The sequence below is a fragment of the Nyctibius grandis genome, chromosome 23 (assembly GCF_013368605.1).
Source record: "Nyctibius grandis isolate bNycGra1 chromosome 23, bNycGra1.pri, whole genome shotgun sequence".
Classification (NCBI taxonomy): domain Eukaryota; kingdom Metazoa; phylum Chordata; class Aves; order Nyctibiiformes; family Nyctibiidae; genus Nyctibius; species Nyctibius grandis.
The window spans coordinates 3,405,790-3,427,871 of record NC_090680.1 but is presented as its reverse complement, the minus strand read 5'-3'; the positions used below and the strand labels follow the sequence as shown (position 1 = coordinate 3,427,871).

General features: G+C 47.3%; 1 protein-coding gene across 1 annotated transcript in view; it reads right to left on the bottom strand.

Moving 5' to 3' along the window:
- Nucleotides 1-22,082, bottom strand: part of LSAMP (limbic system associated membrane protein) — a 319,416-nt gene that overhangs the window by 191,345 nt on the left and 105,989 nt on the right. The window lies entirely within an intron of this gene.

Genomic DNA, 22,082 nt, shown 5'->3' with positions numbered 1-22,082 from the left:
GCCAAAGTACCAACATGCCAGCCACGTAACACGGGGCAGACTGAACACCTCCACAGTGTGTACTGACTCCCACTATTAACTTCTCTCCACATGAAGGAGCAACTATTCTTTGCTTACTAATGCTTGACCAGGTTTTAATCCATGACAAGACCTTGCCCCTTCTCCCATGGCTATTTACTTCCCTTCATAATTTTGTGTGAAAGGCCTTTATGAAAATCGAAGTACATTATGTCTGCTGGGGATCACCTTTATCTTATTTTATTAAACTTTAAAAAAAAAAAACAAAAAACACTTACAGCTCAAAAAGGCACGATTTTCTTTTCCAGAAGCCATACTGGACTGACCCTGTCATGTTATACTTACCCAAATGTCGTACTAGTCTGTCCTTAATTAGCTTCACAATCAGTTTGGCTGGAACTGAAAGAGAGCTCATAGATCTGTAATTCCCCCGATGTCTTTCGATTATTAAAAAAATAATGATAGTACTTAGCATGCCTGGAGCACTCCCTCTGTGAAGATCTCAAAGCACTCTGCACCAGGGTGAAGGCAGAGCAGGCTGGAGACAGCCCTTCACCACCGTCACTTTGCAAGCGGGGAAGGAGAAGGGAGAGCAATTTGCCCACGAAGTCCCTGTCACAGCTGGATACGGAGCTGCCACCCTGTTCTTGACCCTCTTAACTGTGATCCCTCTTCTAAAATCACTCACTGGTGCCTGGGGGCGAGGAAGGGGTGGTGTTTGCCCATCTGCATCATCTCGCCTGAGCGCAGAGAGCTTTCAGTGTTTTTCTCCCCGAATCCGGCCCTGCCATTAGCAGCTCTGCACTCGTTAGAGAGATGCTGTTTATAAGGAGCCGTCAGACACTGCTGTCAGTATATTTCATGCATTATTTACTTCAGAGCCCTGAGACTAATGCTACCCCAGTCCCAGTGATTTACTGCATTTGAGTTTCTCAAGCTGATCCATAACTTTAGGTAATAATAACAATAACAAAATACTTTGTATGCATATATCATACCCGTCAGCAAAAACCCGCACCGAGATGAGCATATGATGCTGGAAGAGCTGCTGCTTCGAGGTATTGGAGCGTCAGCCATTTGCAGGTACAGCTGCCTCCTCACATAGATGCATCCCCCAAGCCCCAGTTTTAGAATACTTTGCCTTAAGACCAGTGCACGTGGACCCTTTGAAGTGAGGGTCCATACCCAGGGGGTTTCCCCCTTGCCAGTGAAGCTCAGTGAGCCCTGCAGCACATCCCTTGGCAAGGACAGCTCTACTTGGGCAGAGGAACCTCATGAGCCTGTCCCAGCCCACAGATGGGGTTCCTCTGCCTCGGTGAATTAAAAATCCCAGAGGGATGTTCAGTGCCTGGGATGAGGACTCTGCAAGCAGCCCGGCGCAAGCTGGAGATGCAGCTCATTGGCTTTGGCTCAGCTCTTTAATTGCATCCCACACCTGCGGCTCCCCTCACCCTGCTCCTGGCACTGCATGACCACAGCCCCCTCGCCATTCCTCTCGCTCCTCCCAGCTTCCTTCTCATTTACACCTTTACTACTGTTTCATCCGACCCATGGTAGTTTGGCTGTTCATTAAAAGGTGCTTGATGAGCCCTGATAAGAGCTCCCACTCTGCTGTGCGGCTAGGGATCCTCCTCAGCCCCTTTCCACACCGTGCTCCTACGTCCTCCTCCCACACTGAGGCAGGGGTGACCTCCAAGCTGAGTCCAGTGCTTTTAAGGATTGTTTTTCTGGTTTGTTTACTTTAATTTATTTTGCCCTTCAGCCTAGCATTCGCTGTCGTCCTTCTCCTCAAGAGTTTTCCTGCTGCCCTGCTTGAAGCTCACCCATCCCACGCACGCCTTGCGGGGGGCACCCCTAACGAGGAGCAAACCACCCCTTGCCCTCACCCCAGTGATGCTGCCGAGTCCTCGTCACTCACGCCTCCGCGCCTTGCTGCTACCCTACCCGCTCCCTGACGTCTGCCCTGGCATGGCTGAAGCCTCGTAGTACTGCATCCTGGTAGGCTCCTCGTATGCCGCAGGCCCTATAATAATAATAATATTAATAAAACCCACTGAGAGATGTCCGCTCGCCCAGGCGAGGCTCTAGCACGGAGGCCAACTCCTACCGCTGCACTGACACAAAATCACTGAGATCAATGAGAGCATCAACTAAATGCTGCAAAGGATGCTTTTCTCCCTTGCCTTTCACATTTCACCCCTGCAAAACCAGCTTGTTCCTAGGAGCAGAAGGAACCCTTGCCAGTGGTTTGACAGCTTTGGCCACATCTGAGCCGGGGCTGCACGCCCTCATGCTGCCAGGGTAGGAGAGATGGGGGGCTGAGGAGCTGTGCGGTCGCCTTTGAGAGGCACCAGCCCCAGCACGTGGCACTGAAGCTTCCCCTGATGCTGCCCAGGGCGCGGGCACCGTGCACCTTCGATGGCGTGGGCTGTAAGAGGCCACGCAGGGCCTGGCGAGTGAGGGGACACAGCACAGAACTCCATGCACACCCCGCGTCTCGCCAACCCACAGGCTCGCGGCAGCCCAGCCCCGGCTCTTCTCTGCCATGAGGGACGCCCCAGGAGTCCCACCTGGAGAGGCAGCGCTGCTGAACAGAGCCCTAAATCAGGAGTTACATCTTCCCACACAGGCACCAAAACAAGCTGCTCGAAAGAGCCGTCATTTATGGTGCCGATAAATCGCCTCTCCAAACCGTGCCCAGATGTGCACTTCAGGGCCCAGTCACCTTGCCTTTTTATTCTCGCCTGCAAAGTGCTCTGCTCTCCTACAGCACTCCCTGCCTAATAAGTCATGCCAAAACACATTAAAAGCACCCATTATTGTTATTAATTACTATTATTGCATTAGCAGATTTTACTACTTCCTTAACCTCTCTAAGGGCTGACACCCTGTGCTCACTGGAGGGGGCTGGCGGGTTGGGGTGGGGAGCTCCTCTGATGGGACCCTGGCGTCGGGGCTGCCTCACCTCAGGGCAGCTCTCAGCCTTGAGTCACGCCATGCACGAACACACGTTACCCCTCCACCATGCAGGGGTGACGGCGGCTGACTAACCTCCATCCCAGGCATTTACCTGACACGAGTATTTGAGGCTAGTGCCTTCTGGGTCCAAAAAGCCAGGTGAGGGGAGGGGAAGGAAAGCAAGTTCCCCAGCTTATCTGCAGGCTGGATAATATCACAGCACGGTGAGCTGGACAGCCCAGGGTATGTTTGTTATGTTCTCCTAATACTCAGCAAACACACTGCTACTCTCAGCACTGAAACTGCCTGAAATGTCAACTCAAGCAGGCCAAAACATCCCTCGGTCTCAATTTTTTTTCCTGCCCTTTCTCTGTATCCTCTTCAAGGTAGAAGGAGTCTCATACTGTTTTCGTACCTCAGAGGCTGGAGAAGGCCTCCAGCTTTCCATATTGTAAATCACAGTAGCAGAAGCATATGAAGTTCTCTGCTTCTTCTGCACAATTGACCAGAAAGAAGGGTGCACCTGATCGTCAGTAACCTGGATGATGGGACAGAAGACACCCTCATCAACTTCAGGAAAGAAACTAAATTCAGGGGAGTGGCTGACTCGCCGGACGGCAGGGCTGCTCTTCAAAGGCCCTCAAGGACCTGGAGAAATTGAATGACGGGAACCTCACGAAGTTCAACAAGGATAAGTGCAAAGTCTTCCACCTGTTGAAATGACCCCCATGAAACACTACAGGATGAGGACTAGCTGGCTGGGGAGTAGCTCTGAAGAAGACCAGAGATTCCCAGTGAGCAAAAGTCGAAAATCACTCTGCCAGCATGCCCTTGCAGCAAGGAAGGCTAAATGCGCAGCTGGCTGCAATGATGAGAGTGTAGCCAGCAGGCCAAAGTAAATTATTATTCCCCATTACTCAGCACTTCTGAGGCTGTATCTGGAGCAATTCTGGGCTCCCAGAACGTTTGGTTGGACATAAAAGAAAAATATTTTCATAATGAGCATGGATCAGCACTGGAACAGGTGCCAAGACAGGTTGGAGAATCACTGTCCTGAGAGATTGCCAGAATTTGGCTGGGCAAGGTCCTGAGCAACCTGATCTAATGTTGAAGTTAGCCCTGCTTTGAGCAGTGAGTTGGATGAGATACCTCCAAAGCTTCTTTCCCACTGAAACTATTCTGTGATTTCAAGGAGGATGGTGTAGTTTGTTCTTCTGTCTGGGATAGCCGTGGTGTGAAAGCTGAAGTCGGAAGCGTTCGATGGGAGATTTGCCCCACATCAGTCCCAAAAAGCCTCTTGGCAGAGCTCTGCCATCTCCTAACACTGAGTGTGCAGGGGGCCAATGCACAGCCCAAGCAGAGCTGTCTCTTTCCACCCTGCTGCTTGCCCTTTCCACCACACAATCTCACCAAGGAAGCTGTTGTGAATGGGCTGGAAACTCCCAGGTACACATCTGTTTATGCAGCCAGAGGGTTTCTGTGCACCTCTGAAGGTGCACGTTGTTCTCAAAATGTGGAGGGATCCCCCTCTAACATGCAGGGAATTTTCCTGGGAAGGAACTGGGATGGGCATACAGAAACTGTGGCAGGTGTACCCAAACCCAGAGAGGCCTACATCACAGTCATTTCACTCACCACAGAGAAGAAGCCACTTCTGGGTTAGATGACAGCAGCCATATAACACATTTCAGTTCAGAAAGTGAGACCCTAAAGCCACCAGAATGGGACTGACAAATAGGTCAGGCTGCAATTAGCCACTCTGAATTTAGACTTGACTCCTGGGATAACAATCTGGGATTTAAAACAAACTCAGAGAGATATTTACTAGCTGAGAGTGGCGAGAATGTTGATTTTCCATCTCCTTCAAAACACAGCTGTCCGTTATTTCTTCCTTCAAGTCATCACTCTCCTTTTATTCCCTTTCTCTTCCACTTACAAACCTGAACTCCTCCTCCCTCCTCAATTTCCTCTGTACTATCCCCTCTTCCAGCTGATTTCCGCAAGTCACTTCCTTACTGCTTCATCCCTTGCCAACTTTTTGGCACTACCCTCACATCTGAGCGTGCAAATGACCACGAAGCTGCTTGCAGAGAGACAGATGAGGAGGACCACTTGGCAGGAGCAGGGCCAGCACTTTCCCCTGGCTGCAGGAGGGACATGTGGCTGGACTCTCTAATGTGATGAATAACATATGAAGTGTGGAGTGTTGGCCATATGTTGTAGTAATTCCTTCACACACAATGCCTTCTGCAAAACAAACAGCCATGATGGAGGGCACCGAGAGAAGTGCAGGCTCATGGAGGGCTTGTGCACGGGCACCGACTCTGCAGTGATAGATGGCAGAGAAGGACGAAGGGTAAAATTGGCTCTTGGAAGGGATTTACAATCATCTCTGATTAGGTCAGACTGCAAAGGCATACGTTTAGTAAAAAAAAGAAGAGTAACTTCCAGGGAATGTCCACTGATAAGGGTAGACAGGGAAGATCAGATGACCCTCCAAAATCCCTGAAAAACCACAGAGCATGACATTTCAAGGGCTCCTCTGAAAGCTCCCAGGCCCATGCCCACATTTTGGCACAAGTGTGTGAGTGACAATTACCTCTGCTGCTATTGGCTTGTGAATGGCTGGCAGGGACCCAAACTTCTCCTGAGTCACCTTCCCCAGCAATTCAACAAGCCAAGGACCAGAATAAGCACTTGATGTAGCTGGGATTTCTCTGGTGACAGCAGGCAAGGAGAGCAAAATTGAGATTCTAGGCAGATTTCATGGGCTGGACCAGCTCCAGTTCTGATTGGAAGTGAAGGGTATTAGGGTACACTTTCTGTGCTGCACAAAAGAGAAGAGTCAGCACTTCCACCCAGATGCTCAGACCCCTGGTCCAGGCAGAGAGAAGACAGCTGCTCTGCTTCATACTTGGGCATGCGCAGAGAAGGAGAAAGGTAGAAAAATCCTTTGCTGAAGAACAGGCAAGGAAGGAGGGGAAGATGTGTCATATGAAAGAGAAAAGTAGAGACTGAGTGACTAATAGCACCGTAGCTTAGTTGTCTCATGTTAAGAGTCTTAAATTGCCCACGGTGGGAGGAAAGTCACTTTAACCTCTCAATATGGCATGTAAAACTACTGTTGAAAGAAAAAAATGAATAGTGTTGAAGGAGTAATGGAAATGAGATTGTTACAAAGCTGACTGTACCAAGTTGGGGGCTGGAACTAGATGATATTTAAGGTTCCTTCCAACCAAAACCATTCTATGATTCTAAGTTGGAGTCTTCTGGTGAGAGGTAGGTGTGAGTCTCCGTATTAGCTGATATACTGGGGTGGGGACTGAGGACCCCAGAGCTGAAAAGCACCCACAACTGTACCTTGAATGCTTCACCAAGGATTGAAAGAAGTTCACATCCTCTATGGGGAGAACACAAAGGAATGCAAGCCCTAACATGGTCCTTAGCCAGCTCTAGAAGAGGTATTGCAAGGCAGCAGAGCAGAGCACACAGAGCCCACCTGGGTGGGTTTTATTTGATCAGATAGTTTTTGATGGCCCTAGGAAATCCACACTATCACAGAATCACAGCATCACAGAATGTTAGGGATTGGAAGGGACCTCGAAAGATCATCTAGTCCAATCCCCCTGCCGGAGCAGGATTACCTAGATCATGTCACACAGGAACGCGTCCAGGCGGGTTTTGAATGTCTCCAGAGAAGGAGACTCCACCACCTCTCTGGGCAGCCTGTTCCAGTGTTCGGTCACCCTCACTGTAAAGAAGTTTTTCCTCATATTTATGTGGAACCTCCTGTGTTCCAGCTTGCACCCGTTGCCCCTTGTCCCGTCAATGGATGTCACTGAGAAGAGCCTGGTTCCATCCTCATGACACTTGCCCTTTACATATTTATAAACATTAATGAGGTCACCCCTCACTCTCCTCTTCTCCAAGCTAAAGAGACCCAGCTCCCTCAGCCTCTCCTCAGAAGGGAGATGTTCCACCCCCTTAATCATCTTCGTGGCTCTGCGCTGGACTCTCTCTAGCAGTTCCCTGTCCTTCTTGAACTGAGGGGCCCAGAACAGGACACAATATTCCAGATGCGGCCTCACCAGGGCAGAGTAGAGGGGGAGGAGAACCTCTCTTCACCTGCTAACCACACCCCTTCTAATACACCCCAGGATGCCATTGGCCTTCTTGGCCACAAGGGCACACTGCTGGCTCATGGTCATCCTGTTGTCCACTAGGACCCCGAGGTCCCTTTTCCCTACGCTGCTCTCCAACAGCTCTGCCTCCAACTTGTACTCATACATGGGGTTGTTCTTGCCCAGATGCAGGACTCTACACTTGCCCTTGTTATAGTTCATTAAATTTCTCCCCGCCCAACTCTCCAGCCTGTCCAGGTCTCTCTGAATGGCTGCGCAGCCTTCTGGCGCGTCAGCCACTCCTCCCAGTTTTGTGTCATCAGCGAACTTGCTGACAGCGCACTCTAATCCCTCATCCAAGTCATTAATGAATATATTGAATAGTACTGGTCCCAGTACCGACCCTTGAGGGACTCCACTAGATACAGGCCTCCAACTGGACTCTGTCCCGTTGACCACCACTCTCTGGCTTCTTTCCTTCAGCCAGTTCACAATCCACCTCACTACCCGATCATCCAGACCACACTTCCTCAGTTTAGCTGCGAGGATGCTGTGGGAGACCGTGTCAAACGCTTTACTGAAATCGAGACAGACCACATCCACAGCTTTACCATCGTCTATCCACCGGGTTACGTCCTCATAAAAGGCTATCAAGTTGGTTGAGCATGACTTCCCCTTGGTGAAGCCATGCTGACTGCCACTAATGATCCCCCTATCCTTGATGTGCCTAGAGACAGCACCAAGGACAAGTTGTTCCATCACCTTTCCGGGGATGGAGGTGAGGCTGACCGGTCTATAGTTCCCCGGTTCCTCCTTCTTGCCCTTTTTGAAGACTGGAGTGACATTCGCTTTCCTCCAGTCCTCAGGCACCTCTCCCGTTGCCCACGACTTAGCAAAGATGATGGAGAGTGGCCTAGCAATGACTTCTGCCAGCTCCCTCAGCACCCACGGGTGCATCCCATCAGGGCCCATGGATTTATGGATCAAGGAAGGACGGAGAATGGGCACGGCAGGTTCTCACAGAATCAAGGAAACAGGAGTAGAAACGACTATAGGATGCCATCAAATGCACTCCCCAACTCTACAGCAGAATCAACTCTGCATACATAAACAATCCCAGAGAAGAGCTTTTCCTAACCTGTTCTTAAACATCACCACTAAAGGAAACTCCACACTCACAGGAGCAGCACACTCCCCTTCCACTATGTCACCCGGTATGTGAGGAGCTGATGTGCTCACTTCATGAGGCCTGGGGTAGGTGAGGCTGCTGGAGCAGCGGGTAATTTTAGTAAGATGTTACAGAGTGCATGAGACCATTCTGAAAATGAACAGGAGAGACTGTGCAAATAAAGACGTCTTCAAGTTTTAAAATGTTTTGTGCCTTCTCATTTTATGTGCTAGTAAGGATTCTGTGGTGAGTTGGCAAATAGCAGATAAAGTTGTTGACAACAAAGCCTTCGGCTGAAAATCAAAGCTAATTCTGTAGTTGTAAAAAAAGAAAAAACGTAAAATAAAAAGATGGCAGGTTAATTGTGATAACATCATTAAATTCGTACCCAGTCCTCAAAGCACATCATAGTTATTTAGAGGCAAGTGATCTGGGGAATCAGAAATGCAAGTGATTACGGCATTTCACCTCTTGAGGTCTGTTTTGCAACGAGACACAAATAAACTGAGTTTGGCAGTCAGAAATATTCTCTGACAAAATATTCTCCTACATCCCCAAGCTGATTAAAGGAACAAGCTGGAAGAGAGGGGTCAGTGGGTAGGCACACAGTTAAGCAATACATAAGATGCGAGAAGACAGTGCTTGAGTGTATGTAGTCAATATCCTGAAGCTAATAAAAGTTCCTTACTGCAAACAGCTTCCTCTGCGTGGCTTTTCACATCATATCTCAGCAGCCAGTGCTTATCTGTGACCACTTGTTAGATTGGGTCCCACAGCAGGTAGTATGCAGAATCTTGCATCTAATTCCCCATGTGGACCCAGACAGATTCCCCACAGCTCAGAGAAGGCACAGGTAGGCAAGGAAACACTTCTCCACCCAGATCCTTCCACCTTTCTGGCAGCTGTGAGAGATCAGTGACAAGATTTCTGGTGTAAGAGGTGCTGAAACCCCTGTGCTGTCTGGACAGTGCACAGCTTTTATCCTTGGCCAGCAGCGGTATTAGTCTTGCCAGAGCTTAACCAGAGCTGTCCCCGGAAAAGAATGGGAAGAGGAAAACGTTTTATGTAGTTGCAGCCTTTGACCCTCTCCTGCAGGCTGGGGATATAAGCAATGCACCTACACTAATATAACTACTTGCTCCTGACAATAGATTTCAACAGTGACTGCATCTAGGTCCAATTAACTGGTAATGAGAACTGGCTGCCAGCACAGGAGGGACTAACTTCTTCTCTAACATCATTAAACATGTAATAGATGATGTTTCACCAAGCATCAAGTTCACATTTGGCCCCATGTCTGCTCCTGCCTTTCAAACCATTCCCAGCAGCAGTGGAGGGGCACAGCGTGGGGTCCGCTGTTGACAACCACTATCATGGGTAGGACATTTCTCTCATGTGAAAGGACTACATGTCTCTTCCTGGCTTCCTACCACATGAGTGCTTCCAGCCTAGTTGAGATGATACGAAAAGGGAAGGGGGCACAGAGCCAAATGCTGTGCTTTAGCAACTTGCCAGTTGCTGAGCACTACAAAGGCACTCCATGGTTTGGTGGAGTTTCCAGCCATTAGCTCCTCTCTTCGGCATAGCATACAGGGTAAGCACTGACATGAAGCTCAATCAGCAGAATCCCTTCCTTCCCTTGTTCCTGGGAGTGGGGTACTCACACGGGGTCCCTAAAAGGTCCTCATTATGCTAGGCTTTGCATGTATGGCAAGAATGATCCCTCCCACAAGCAAATAATGAGATGGGGAAAAAGTAGGAGGCTTAAAGGAAGCCTAGGCAGAGCTGGAGTGGTACTCAAAACATCTGAAGATGACACTTCTAAAACCCCTAAAATGGGCAGGGAAAGTTGCGTGTGGACAATGTGTGGGATAAGGAAAGGTAGGTTTTGAATGTGGTCCCTGTCCACAGAATACAATGGTGCCAAAGGGAGGTCTGTAAGATCTAGAGCCAAGAAGACAACCCTAAATAACCCATCCATGGACCTACCAAACAAACTACACCTAACCTTTGCCTCTGCCTTTCCATTGCCCTGCACGTCCCTTAGGGGACCAGCCACTCCTTGCCAGCAAGCCACACAGGGACTGGCAGCAAACATCCCTGGCAGAACACAAGGAGAGCAACACAAGATAGTCAATATGCTGGCTCTACTGCTGCGTCCCCTTGTGTTTTAAATCAATAGTTTATGACATCTACAAGGGGAAACTGTAAATTTAATTTTGTCCCCTGCAGTGCGATTCATATCTTGTTTGCTGGTAACATAATGAACGTGTTTGCCCTCCAGAACCCCTGCCCAGTAGACCAATTTAAGGATAAAGGGAGAGAAAATAGCAAAGTACAATTAGGGAGGTCGATTAATGCTGGTTTAACCAGTAGCTCAGCTAAAGACAGCTTTACATTTATACATAAGGGGCAAGGGAGAGAAGGAGACAACAAGCCTGCAGAAGAAATAGACAATCAGATCATTTTTCTTAGCAACAAAAACCTCACAGATGACTTGAAGGTACGCATGGCTTGCTAACCATCTGACAGAGCCTTGCACCACCTGACAGCATAAAGCCACAAGGCTGCAGATGCCTTGCCCTACTTGATGCTCCTCAGGGGTGATCTAGAGTATGAACCCAAACTGCCCCAAAGGCTGGAGATACACAAGTTAAAACCTTGCTGAAACTCACAGGCTCAATTGCTCCTGCAAAAGCTACTTGAGACTGTCACCGTTGTAGTTAGAATAAGCATGAGCTTGGAATTGCTAAGGAAACCTTGATGAATATGCAAATGGGAAGCAAACAGTGAGGGTAGAAAATGTGACAGCACGCTGAAGCTAACGGAGAGGGGAGCACCGAAGAGCAACGAAGATGACCCAGCAGATGGGAGCCCAGGGAGAGGGTGTCTCGCATCAGGGTGCTCACTGCAACCAAGTTGGAGTGGTGGATGAAGAAACTAGCTCTGATTGTGTGCTCCCTCCTGCGTAACAGAAAGCAAGGCTTAATACGTTCTTGTGAACAAACAGACCTTGCCAAAGAAACCTCATTTCACTGCCAATTTCTTTTTCCAGCTGGCATAACCAACAAAACTCCAAATTAGTTTGGCTAGGTAGATAGGGCAAAAGAAATAATAATATTTTTGGCCAAAATCTAGTGCCAAACTTTGCAGATAGGTCTTAGCTTTACAAAGAGCTGAAGCAAAAAAAAAAAAAAAAATCCAAAGAAACCAAAAAAGCGCCAACCCACTAACCTGCAAACAGGAGATCCAAATGCCAAGGGATTTGGATCTGCAAAGGCATAGGCTAGAGCTTTCAGTTCATGCCTGTCTACTTTGTGGTTACAAAGGAGCTGCTAATACAGTGTGTCTAGCAGGTCTCCTGTGCTTCTGCTCTTTGAGTTAAAACCAAGGACTGCAAAATTGTATGGAAATTTTAAAAAAAATAATCAAACTCTCAGCTCTCAGAGAAGGCTTAGGTGAGGGGCTAACAGCCTTGCCGTCTCTGAATTGATCTGCCCCTCTCTGCTTTAAAACAGCTTCTTCTCCTGCTTTAGCTCCCTCTTTAAAACACTCTCCTACATTCAGCTTCAGAGGCAGCTCCCTATGGATAGGCATTTTTAGATGGATACAGCGTGATCTTTACCAGTTGCTGCAAATTGGCTCTGAGGGCACCTTTACGTGTCAGTTCTGCCTATTTTCTCTACAAACAGAGAGACAGGGATGGAGAGGATGAGGGAAAAGGGCTTTACAAATAAAACAAACAATAGGAGAGCGGAAAGCAAAGTCACAGCAGAGTCATCCATTCAGACCTGAAACCAGGGCTCCTCATCCCAGCACCATGAACAACCTCCCTGACATCAGTGACAGATACTGATCAGACACGCACGCATGGAGCCACATTCATACACACATTAGCAGTTTGCACTCTTTGGGAGTGACCGGTTTGTGACGCTCCCCCCAGATCACAACTGACAGCTAACGAGCACATAATTGAGTGTGCAAAAAACACAGGGATCAATTGCTTTTACTTGTGTGTAGACTAGCCACGGGCAAAGCGGTTCAGGTTCAGCCCCCTCCCCTTCAGTTCATCCTGGTATCCTCAAATTCACCAAACTTTACAGACATCATATAAAACACGGCAGAATGAGGGAAAACCACATCCACGTTTGGACTCCATAACAACATGGTATTCTAGGCATAGGTATCTTAATGTGTGCTCTACTATATTGTTTGAGGCAAGACTGAAGGGAAACGTTAGGGTTAGGATCAGAGAGAACAGAGATTAAAAAAACCTTATAAGCACATAGGGTTTGTAATGGCAAAACACAGCTCATCGCTACAGAGAAACTGCTTGGTTTCAGCTCATGGAAAATGTTGCACATCACGCTAGACAGTGGATGCAATCGTCTCTGGGACTGGAGCAAACATTACTGTCCAAGATGGTGCTGCAGTAAAGCCTGGATGAACGATACAGCTGTAGCCTGTGCAGGGTACTGCTGGGATCAGGGACAACAATGATGAAGTAAAGGCCCCAAATTCCGTGTTCATTAATGTTATTGATTATGTATGTTAGTACCGGAATAAGGACAGAGAGCTACTGGTTGTCTGTGCGAGGAAATCTAGTAGTGTGATGCCACTGCTGCCCTTGCACCCCATGTTGGTCACTATGTGACTACGCATTTACAGTGCTGGCACCACGTCGTTAACGTTGCCTGCGTTGGCAGCTTCTGCTCTGTCCCTGAAGTTATGGGTTCAGTTTAAGGATGACTGTGTGGAAAGGATTTAGGGGGAGCACAACTTTTCTCTCCTGCATATATTACTAGGTGGAAAAAGCAAACTCTTCTTTTCTCCACTGCCCTCCATCTGTCTGTCCAGCTCTTGTCCCTCATACACCCACCTTCCTCCGTCCTTACACTGCAATTACATTTTGTAGAGTTTTGTCCTTCCAGGGCAATCTGTTTCCTGCCCCTTTCGAGAACGAGCCTAACACACTGATTAAACACTTTTGGTCTTCACAGTCCCATACTTTCCAGCACTGACAGTTTAATTTCCAGACTCCAAGTTTTTCTGATTCAAAAAATGCCACATTGTGCATTGTCATGGCTAAAATCAAATTGTTCCCATTTATTTCCCAGAGTTGGACAGCTGTCTGAAGACATTTTTTTTTTATTAAAACCCAAACGATTATTTCCTAGTATCTGAGGTTGCAGTTTGTAACTACACTTGACATCAACAGATTCTCATTACAGAGAACATTAAAAAAATAAAAATTAATAATTTTTTTTTTAGTTTAATTTTTTTTTTGGCAGCTAAGAAGTATTCAAAATTGCTTCCAAACGTACCCACTTCACCTGTGATTGATACACAGGCACCACTTCTGCAGAATGTGACCATCAGCCAAACAGCATATAATTACCAAGATAATTACCAATTGTGATTCAGGTTAAGAACCAAAAGAGAAGACACAAAGAGAACAGAAGCAAAAGACAAATGTTACTCTGACATTGTTGTCCTTTTCGGAAAGTTTCTGAGATCTGGTAACAACTGCAGTTGGCAAGGGCTCCTATTTCACTTCTCTTTTGGTGGATAATAATGTACCTGCTAGTATTAGGTGAACAGAACAGTAAAAGAAATTTGTTAGCAGTTTCAAAAGTAAAAGAGTTGAGTTTGAATATCTATGATTCACGCTCTCACGACACTTGTTGCTTGTGAGCATTTGACAACTTGGTGGTTGTCAGTGAAAATTTGTGAACTCTCAAGGTTTCACGCTTTGTAACATGAAGGCTGATTCATACGAGACAGAAAGCTATTTGTTATTCATAGGAATGGCCAAAAAAAATAAAATAAATTAATTCCAGTGTGCGCTAAATTTTGAAGTTCTGGAATTTGTTCCCGTGTTTTATTTGTGTCTTCCAAACTTTTTCTTTTTTGCAAGAAAGCTCAGAAAACAGTCTTGTCGTTGTTTGGTACATGCAAGGTACAGACATAAGTCTCTGCCTGATTTCCATACAAGGGTTTGGCCAGAGTTTTCTACCTCTCAAACAAGATCCCCACCCATTAAGTTACTGGCCATTTTGACCATGTCTGTCTCTCGCCTTTTGACCAGAAATTGAAATACTGAGCCTTAAAAGCTGAAGATCACCGCATATAAAAACACTTATTTCTGTAAAATGTTTCCATTTTGACACATCAGCATTTCAGATAGAAAAAAAAATCCCACCAACTTAATTTAAAAGAAATTCTGACCAATATTTTAGTTACCCAGTTGAGAAAGACAACAATTAGCATGATACTCAGTTAACCAATCAAAGAGTGCAAATACTGAGAAAGTAATGATTCACTGAAGCAAACATTTTGTACAGAACAGCTGGAAGGCTAAAAATTACTCTTTTTAGTGAGCACTTATCAAGTCCTAGAACACTGGAAGAAAACCTGAAGCCGCTTACAAACAAATTGCTTATCCCTCAGTGACACTGCTTTAACAGCCCTCTGCCTTTCTCATATCCTTGTTCTTCCCACCATCACCTCTGAGCGAAGACTTCTCCTGGTACCAGGTGCTGCACGCTGTAACAACAGCAGAACCTGGCCCTGACAGATCACATTTGTAACTAATATTTCAGGCTTCTTCAACACTGAGCTGGAGGGTCAGTAGAGGCTTGTAAGGACACAGTGACACCACTGTATCAGCCCATGCGTTACCTTGACTGCACTGATCAAGTCTCACAAGCAGCATTGCTCCCACCAGAGGCTACCTCAACAAATGTCCCCGGCCGTTGGAGAGAAAGGGACAAAGCAGTGCACACTAAAATGGAGCTGCCAACGAGCCCGTGCACATGGGCCAAGGGATTTTATCATCCTGCTGAGAGAAGAGGATTACCCCAGGCCCTGCTTGCAAAGCTGGGAGTCCTAACTTGCAGAGCGCACACTGAAATATCACGCCGCGTGCCGTAACCCCCCCACCCCACACAACACTACTCTGTCCATCAGATGCCAGGTAGGGTTTTCAGCACTTTGCACCTGAATTGTAGCAAGTGAAACTGGCAAACTACAGAACAGTGGATAATTAATTACTGCTCGTGCCACACGTTGGAAGGACGTGAAACGCTCTCGCTGTACAAAGAGGCTGCTCCAGGGTGCCAAAGCACAGAGGAGCACTCAGCCCACCACTGCCTGCACACACCAGGCTTAGCTGTTCGCTGTTTCATCCCAGGTGAAGGGACTGAGGTCACTTGTTATCCAAGGTTGATACAGCTTGATTCTTTACTGAGTCAGAGAAAGAAGAGGCTGTCCCCAGAGCGCCATGAGAAGGCCTAAGCGAAACACCTGATTCTCTGTGATGACTGTGTAGGAAGCCAGGGCCTGGCATAAATCCTTCCCTGGCTAAACCTGTCCCAGATGCCTGGGCAGGCGCATCTGAGCAAGGCCCCAGCTCACACAGGATGCTTGTAAGAGCATGGAAATTAATTCAGATGTCCCAGGCTAGCAGTATAATCACCACCCTCGAGAAGGTCTTCTCAAGGATGTTCGTTCTGTACTGCAAGCCACAAAAGAGGTTTTGGGACACATCACCTGCTCTCTAAGTCTAACTTCAAAAACTGCTTTGGAAAACCAGTCTTCTCCACACAGTTTGAGCTAGGCAATTGCCCTGCTACCAAGAGGCCGAACCACCCCTATGACACCACATATACAAGTACTGGTTCTCCAGGGGTGCCCTGACAGAGAATTAGTGGTCTAAAGCCTGGATGGCTGAGACTCCAGTGACCGTGTGAGACCTGCCTGCCAACTCAAAGGAAATACCCTGAGAGTACGAGCCAATGCCTAGAAGGAGAAGTGCCCATCCTTGGAGACCCAGGAGCCTGCTAGACAGGCAGTTTCAGCAGGGAAGCCAGTAGTCACATAGGCTATAAAGTCTGGACCCTCTTCTCACGTCAAAGCAGAGTAGTTCAGGCAGAGAGTAGCATAGGAAAGATGCTGGCTGGCTGCTGTCTTTGTGGATAATGAAATGAGTTCTGTCTTTGGCATTGCTGATCTATTTCTGGTCAGGATGAAACACATTTAAATGTGATGTGGGGATTGCTGAGCAAGCCACTTGGAGTCACATGTGCCACTGCTGCCTCGGAATGATGCTTCATCTCCTATCCAGCCAGAGATTTGAGAAACAAATGGTATGTGCTTAGCAGCTGACCTCCAACAGCAGGGGAAACAAGAAAGACCACAAACCTCAGTGCGGAAGCTGCAGGAAGACAACAGTTCGTTGTGTTTCCACAGCCAGAAAAATTCAAGAGAATTTACGTTTGCCTGTGGTTCCTCCTTGGGTCGGCGATTTATAGCACTCTGCCAGCACATCTGTCTTTCTTACTCTTTATTCCTCTGTTGCTTTCCTGGTGTTTCACTGCTTCTTCTCTGGCCTTGGAGGCTATTAAGCTTCACCTGCTCTGGTCAGCAAATGAGTCAGCAGCACATCTCTGCACTTTCACAGCCAGTGACTGAACCCAGAGCTTTGATGCGCCAGTTTTGGGAACAGAAGAGCAGCACGGGAGAGAGAGGAGACTGCACTTAGGTCCAGGAGAAGGAAATGCCATTGAAGGTGATAATCCTGGCGTAGTGAGCAAATGAGATTTGTTCTGCTTACTGTGGGTTAAGGGCAATTTTGGTGTCAAGCACAAGAACAACTGGTGTTCCTCTCTCTGAGCCTTTCTCCTTCTTTAAGCCTGTGTCCCAGCCAGCTAGCTCATCATCCCCACCACCTAAATAAGCCGGGATGGGAGCTAGCTGGGTTTAATCTCTGAGGCTCCAAACACAAGCCCTTGTCCAGCATCTCCAATACCGGAGTGGACCAGCAAGTTCTCATGTGCTAACAAAAGCTCTGCCTGGGCAGCAGCTCCCTCCTGTTTCCTGCAGCATGGCCTCTGTGAATGGCTCACGGCTCTGTGTGTCTCCTTCGGGGCCTTTTCAGAAAGGTGACAGAGAAGACAACAGAACCACCTCTCTCTGCAGCTGCTGCCATACAGAGCCTTGTAGGAACAGCTCATTTTAATAGCTGCCTGTTAGTATTTGTCATATCCTCCTCAGTTTGCCTGTGATCACTGCAAAGGCAAATGCAGAAGCAAGTCCCCAGGGATGGCCACCTTGTGTGCACAGAAGTAAATACTGGGGAAGGGGAGAGGATAACGCGCCGTGACTTTGTGTGGGACAGCGCTTGTGAGAAACGCAGGCAGGGGTATGGGGGAATGAGCTGGGTGTGCTCAGGGGTAGTGCTGGGAAGATGCACACGGACAGGTCCAGAGGGTCACTAAATTCAGGTGAGGGTGTTCCCGTGACCAGCAGCAGGAGTGAGAGCAGATGAGGGTAATGTGTGGAGGGTGGTGGCTACGTGGGGCAAGTTGCACAGAGTGAGGAATGGTGGTGTGACAGGGGGAACTATGAACATGCAGAAGGATTTTGTTTCTGATCCTTTCCCCATAAAATGCTGCAGTGAAGCACAGGTTAACCTGTTCGCTTGTGGGCACGAGTTCTGAAAACGTCCTTTCCCTTGATTATATGCAGCACACAAAAGCTGATTCTTTAGCCTAGGTAGGGAGGAAGAGGAAAGAGGATGGGGAAGAGCAACAGAGCTCCAAAACGTGCAGATTCTGAGAGCAACATCAGGACTAAACTGTTATTTGCAGAATGCTACCCAGGATGCTTTGCTCTGCAACTTCGCTCTTAAATGCTACACTTCTAGAGGTCACCCTAACCTAATTAAGGCTCTGTATCTGGTTAAGGCAACAGCTGCACAGTACATGTGAGTTCGGGGAGGGCTGAAACCAAGAGACGTGTCCTACATTTGTTTCTGTAGCCATGACTGAGCTGACCATGGGGAGACTCAGTTGGGGCAATTGCTGGGAAACCAGATTTGTGTTTCGGTACAGCTGTGCAGCCAGCGTGGCTGGGAACATGACTTCTGCTGTTAACTCCCAGCATGCCAAAGGGATATGTAGGTCTTGCTTGTCCTCTTGGCTGGAAAAGGCAACTCATAGTGGAGAGCCACAGAGAGCTGCACTGCATCATTCAGTTCTGGCCCTCCAGGAGGTGACCTTGAATACACACGCCTTGTCTTTTGAGTTCCTGTTGTAAGACACCGTGGGCTTGGAGCCCTTTCCATGTCAACACACTTGCTGAGATAAGAGGTCCTGACAAGAGGGATTTCATTGCCCTCAGAATAGGAGGACCAAGAGCATGCAAGACAGAGTTGCTTGTAATGCATTATGTGACATGTTTAACATCTGTAGGACACGCACAGAGCCTTTTGCATGGAGTACAACAGTCACGTCAGGGTGCCCCATATGTCTCATTTGCACCAGTAAGCGTGGAGCAGATCTTGACATCCCCTCTGTCTCATCTGGTGCTGCCTTCTGCCCAGGACAAACAAGAAACTACCAGTACTATAATACAGGGTTTTACGTTAGCAGATAGCTCAAGAAACCCTCTCAGCAACATTGCATAGCAACAGCGGGGCAGTATTGCTGAGAAAACAATATTACCACAGCCGTAAGTGGCTCTGCATTAGGATGTTCCAAAATTGTCCTGTCAGACACATACAGATGATGCACTGAACCATCCTGGAGAAAGCAAATGGAAGGAATGGACTATTTCAGGTAATCAGCTTCCTTGCAGCAGTTTCCCTCTCCTTATTTATAGCCAGTCTGTGATTCAGTCAGGCTGGAACTGAGAGTGCAAACACGTTTTCTTTGCTCCAGGCTCTCCTTGGACTTCGTTTGCACAGCAAAGCATCACCCAGTGCCAGAGATTTATGATACGCTCAGAGCCCAAACAAGGCTGGATCTGAACAGCCACATATCCTCCAATTTCATGGTGAGAAACGTGTCCCTAGTGGGTTCCCGAACAGTCCATGGCAGGTTCACTGATCCCATCTGCAGCTGTGCATGTGGAGCTGCAGCTCAGTGTTCTCCGAAGAGGCAAAGACTGATGAAACTTGAGTTTAACTTCAAACCAAGGAAAAGCTCCTGGATGGATATAACCTTTGGTCAGAAAAAATCCTGGGCCTGGAGACTTCTAAAATTGCACAGACTCACCTCCAGTGCCAAATTTTGTAAATCAACTCTTCATGCTTCATGCTTGTAACAGTGGGTTGAACCAAAGATCATAGGGGCCCATCCTGCCTCCTCCTAAAGGCTTGTGAAATTCTTGTCTTGGACTCAAAGCTTCACAGCTGGGTTGCTCTTCATCAGGATGATCCCAGTCTTCATTGTTACTATATTGTAGCACCCTCTAAGCTTCAGCCTGGACCACGAAGTTGTTGTCCTGGGGCTTGTATGAAAAACTCAGCTGAAAGACATTTCCTGCCCAGAACTAGACTTGGTACTACCTTGCTCTAAGCTTACAGTCATTCACAGTTCCCTATAACTGCAGACACAAGTCTCTCTTTCCTCAGCTTCTCCCCACACCTACCACAGCCCACAAGTGATAAATGAATTTATAAGAAGAGGAGTTTGTCCATCTCTTTTTCAAAGCTGAAGAGAAAAGTAATGATCTTGTTCTGGAAGAAAATCAAAGGCTGCCAACAACAGCCTGAAATGTCAGCTCTTTTAATTTCATTTATTTATTTATTTTATCCAGTTGCTTTAATCCTTGGAGTTTAAAGGCAAAGAATGAATGCAACGTGCTGGAAAATGAAGAACATGTGACAGTATCAAAGAAGGAAACCAAAGGAAAGGGAGGGAGTGTGTTGGGGGAGCCTTGTTAGAAGACACATTAAGGCAATCCAGCTGATAGATGAAGCCTTTTATAAACGAAGAGTAAAGTCTTCATGTCACTCTTTATCTTTTTTTTTAACTGTTATCTCTCTATCTTTCACCTCCCCTTGCTTTCCTATCATGTCTCTCCAGTTGTGGTCTCCTCCCACAGGTCCCACCTCACATTTGAACTGAAGGGCTGCTGTGGCCATGGCATTACAAAATCTCCCTCTGCCCTGTTGAGGACAGTGGAGTCTGTACTTCAGCAAGCCATCGTGGTACCTGCCGCTGTGAGACCCTCCAAAGAGACCAAAATGCACCTTATTCCCGTCAGGCTAGGATGTTGGCTCACCTCAGTCTCTCGGAGCTATAAACAAGGCATGGAAATTCAATCACAGGCAACGGAGGAGCCTGGCCTCCAGAGGGTTTTGGCACCGAGGCAGGATAAATGCAGCACAGAAAAGTTGCTGTGCTGTATGTAGAAGTTGCAATAGAGAGGTAGGTAGAGGGAAAGCAACCCAGAAATGCCTTTTATCATTGAGAGAGGAGTAGAAATACACGGAAACCAAATCACCACATTCTTCTCTTTCTGTCATAGTTCTGACAGCCCCAGGAAACAACTCCAGTGGAGACACTGCTGCTGGGTACTGTTTATGATGAGATTCAGCAGGAGTGACTCAGTTCTCATTGTCTCTCTCACACACACACACAGAGCTTATTATCTGTGATCTTTCTACCTAGTGCATGTAAATGTCAGCCCTGCCTCCTTTGAAGCCTCTTGGGCTTGGTTAAACAGGAGAGTTTTACACAGACCCAATTTCCACCAGTAGCCTTCATGCCCTGTCTGAGCTGCTCTCTCCTAGCAGAGGTCGCACAGCCTCATACACCAGCACACACCTCTGGTTCTGGTGGTGTCTAAACAAGGAGTTCAGACCCCAGCAGAGACCAAGCCATGAAGTCTCACTACTCGTTGGCAAGCAGAGTTGGAGGGGAGTTATCTTCTCTCCCCCTTCCAGAGATTAAACCTTCAAGATCACAAGACAGAGTCCAGAGACCCTCTGCCAGCCTGAGAATTATTTGACCCCTATCCCCAGCAAAGTGCACCAGAGGCATGTAAATGCATGCTGGCAGGACCTGGGTACCAGTCCTGGATCACAGGTCACTCCAAGGCGCAGATGGAGACACAGGATGGACACCATTTACATGTCAGATACTTATCTTTTCAATTCCAATTAAAAAAAAAAAAAGGGGGGGGACGACAATTTTCAAAACTCAGCGACTGTCAAGCAGGAGTCTGGGACAATTAAATGTGATACTTAATTAAACATCTATACTCCCGTGGAATGCAAGATTTACCTCCTTTCTCCTTTTTAGCACAGGAAGCCAACAGATAAAACCTTCAAGTTATGAGTAATTATACCCTGCTGAGAAAAGTGATGGAGTGCTACGCTCCAGAGAACTTAACCAGGCCCCAGAAAATGTGGAGTTGACACTTAGGGGGTTTTCTTATTATTATTGTTGTTGTTGTTATTATTATTATTATTAGCATTACTATTTTCCCTGACACTAAAACTCTTCTTGGCTTGTTCGCAGAGGGAGATAAACAGCATGTCCCTGCATTTTAATGGAAATTAATGGGGCCACTCTACTTTCCTGATGCATGGGTTCAAACGCTTTGTGCTAGAGGAACTGTTGAAAGCAGGCATGCTTCAGTGGGTGCTGGGAAGGCTGTAGAGCCCATGGATTTTGTTCAGGAGAGAAACACAAATGTAGGCCTTGGGGCTGCATGATCAGGGCTCGGCTCTGCTACTGACTTAAGTAGGTTACTTAGGTTCCTGTGCTCTGGTTGCTTCCTTGCAAAACAGGAGTAATAGCATGACCCATGCTATTCCAGGGACGTGGTAAGAACAAGGACCTAAAAGTTTACAGGCATGGTGATAAAATGGATCAGAGGGTGATGTAAATACTTCATAGAAGGTGAGAGATGGGCTAGAGAGATTTCCTGTATTGCCTGATTAGATGAAGCTGCAATCAGAGAGTAGATGCAAAAATCAAAGGTGAGGAACCAAAATCTTAAGTCTTTCAGTTAGTATCATCATT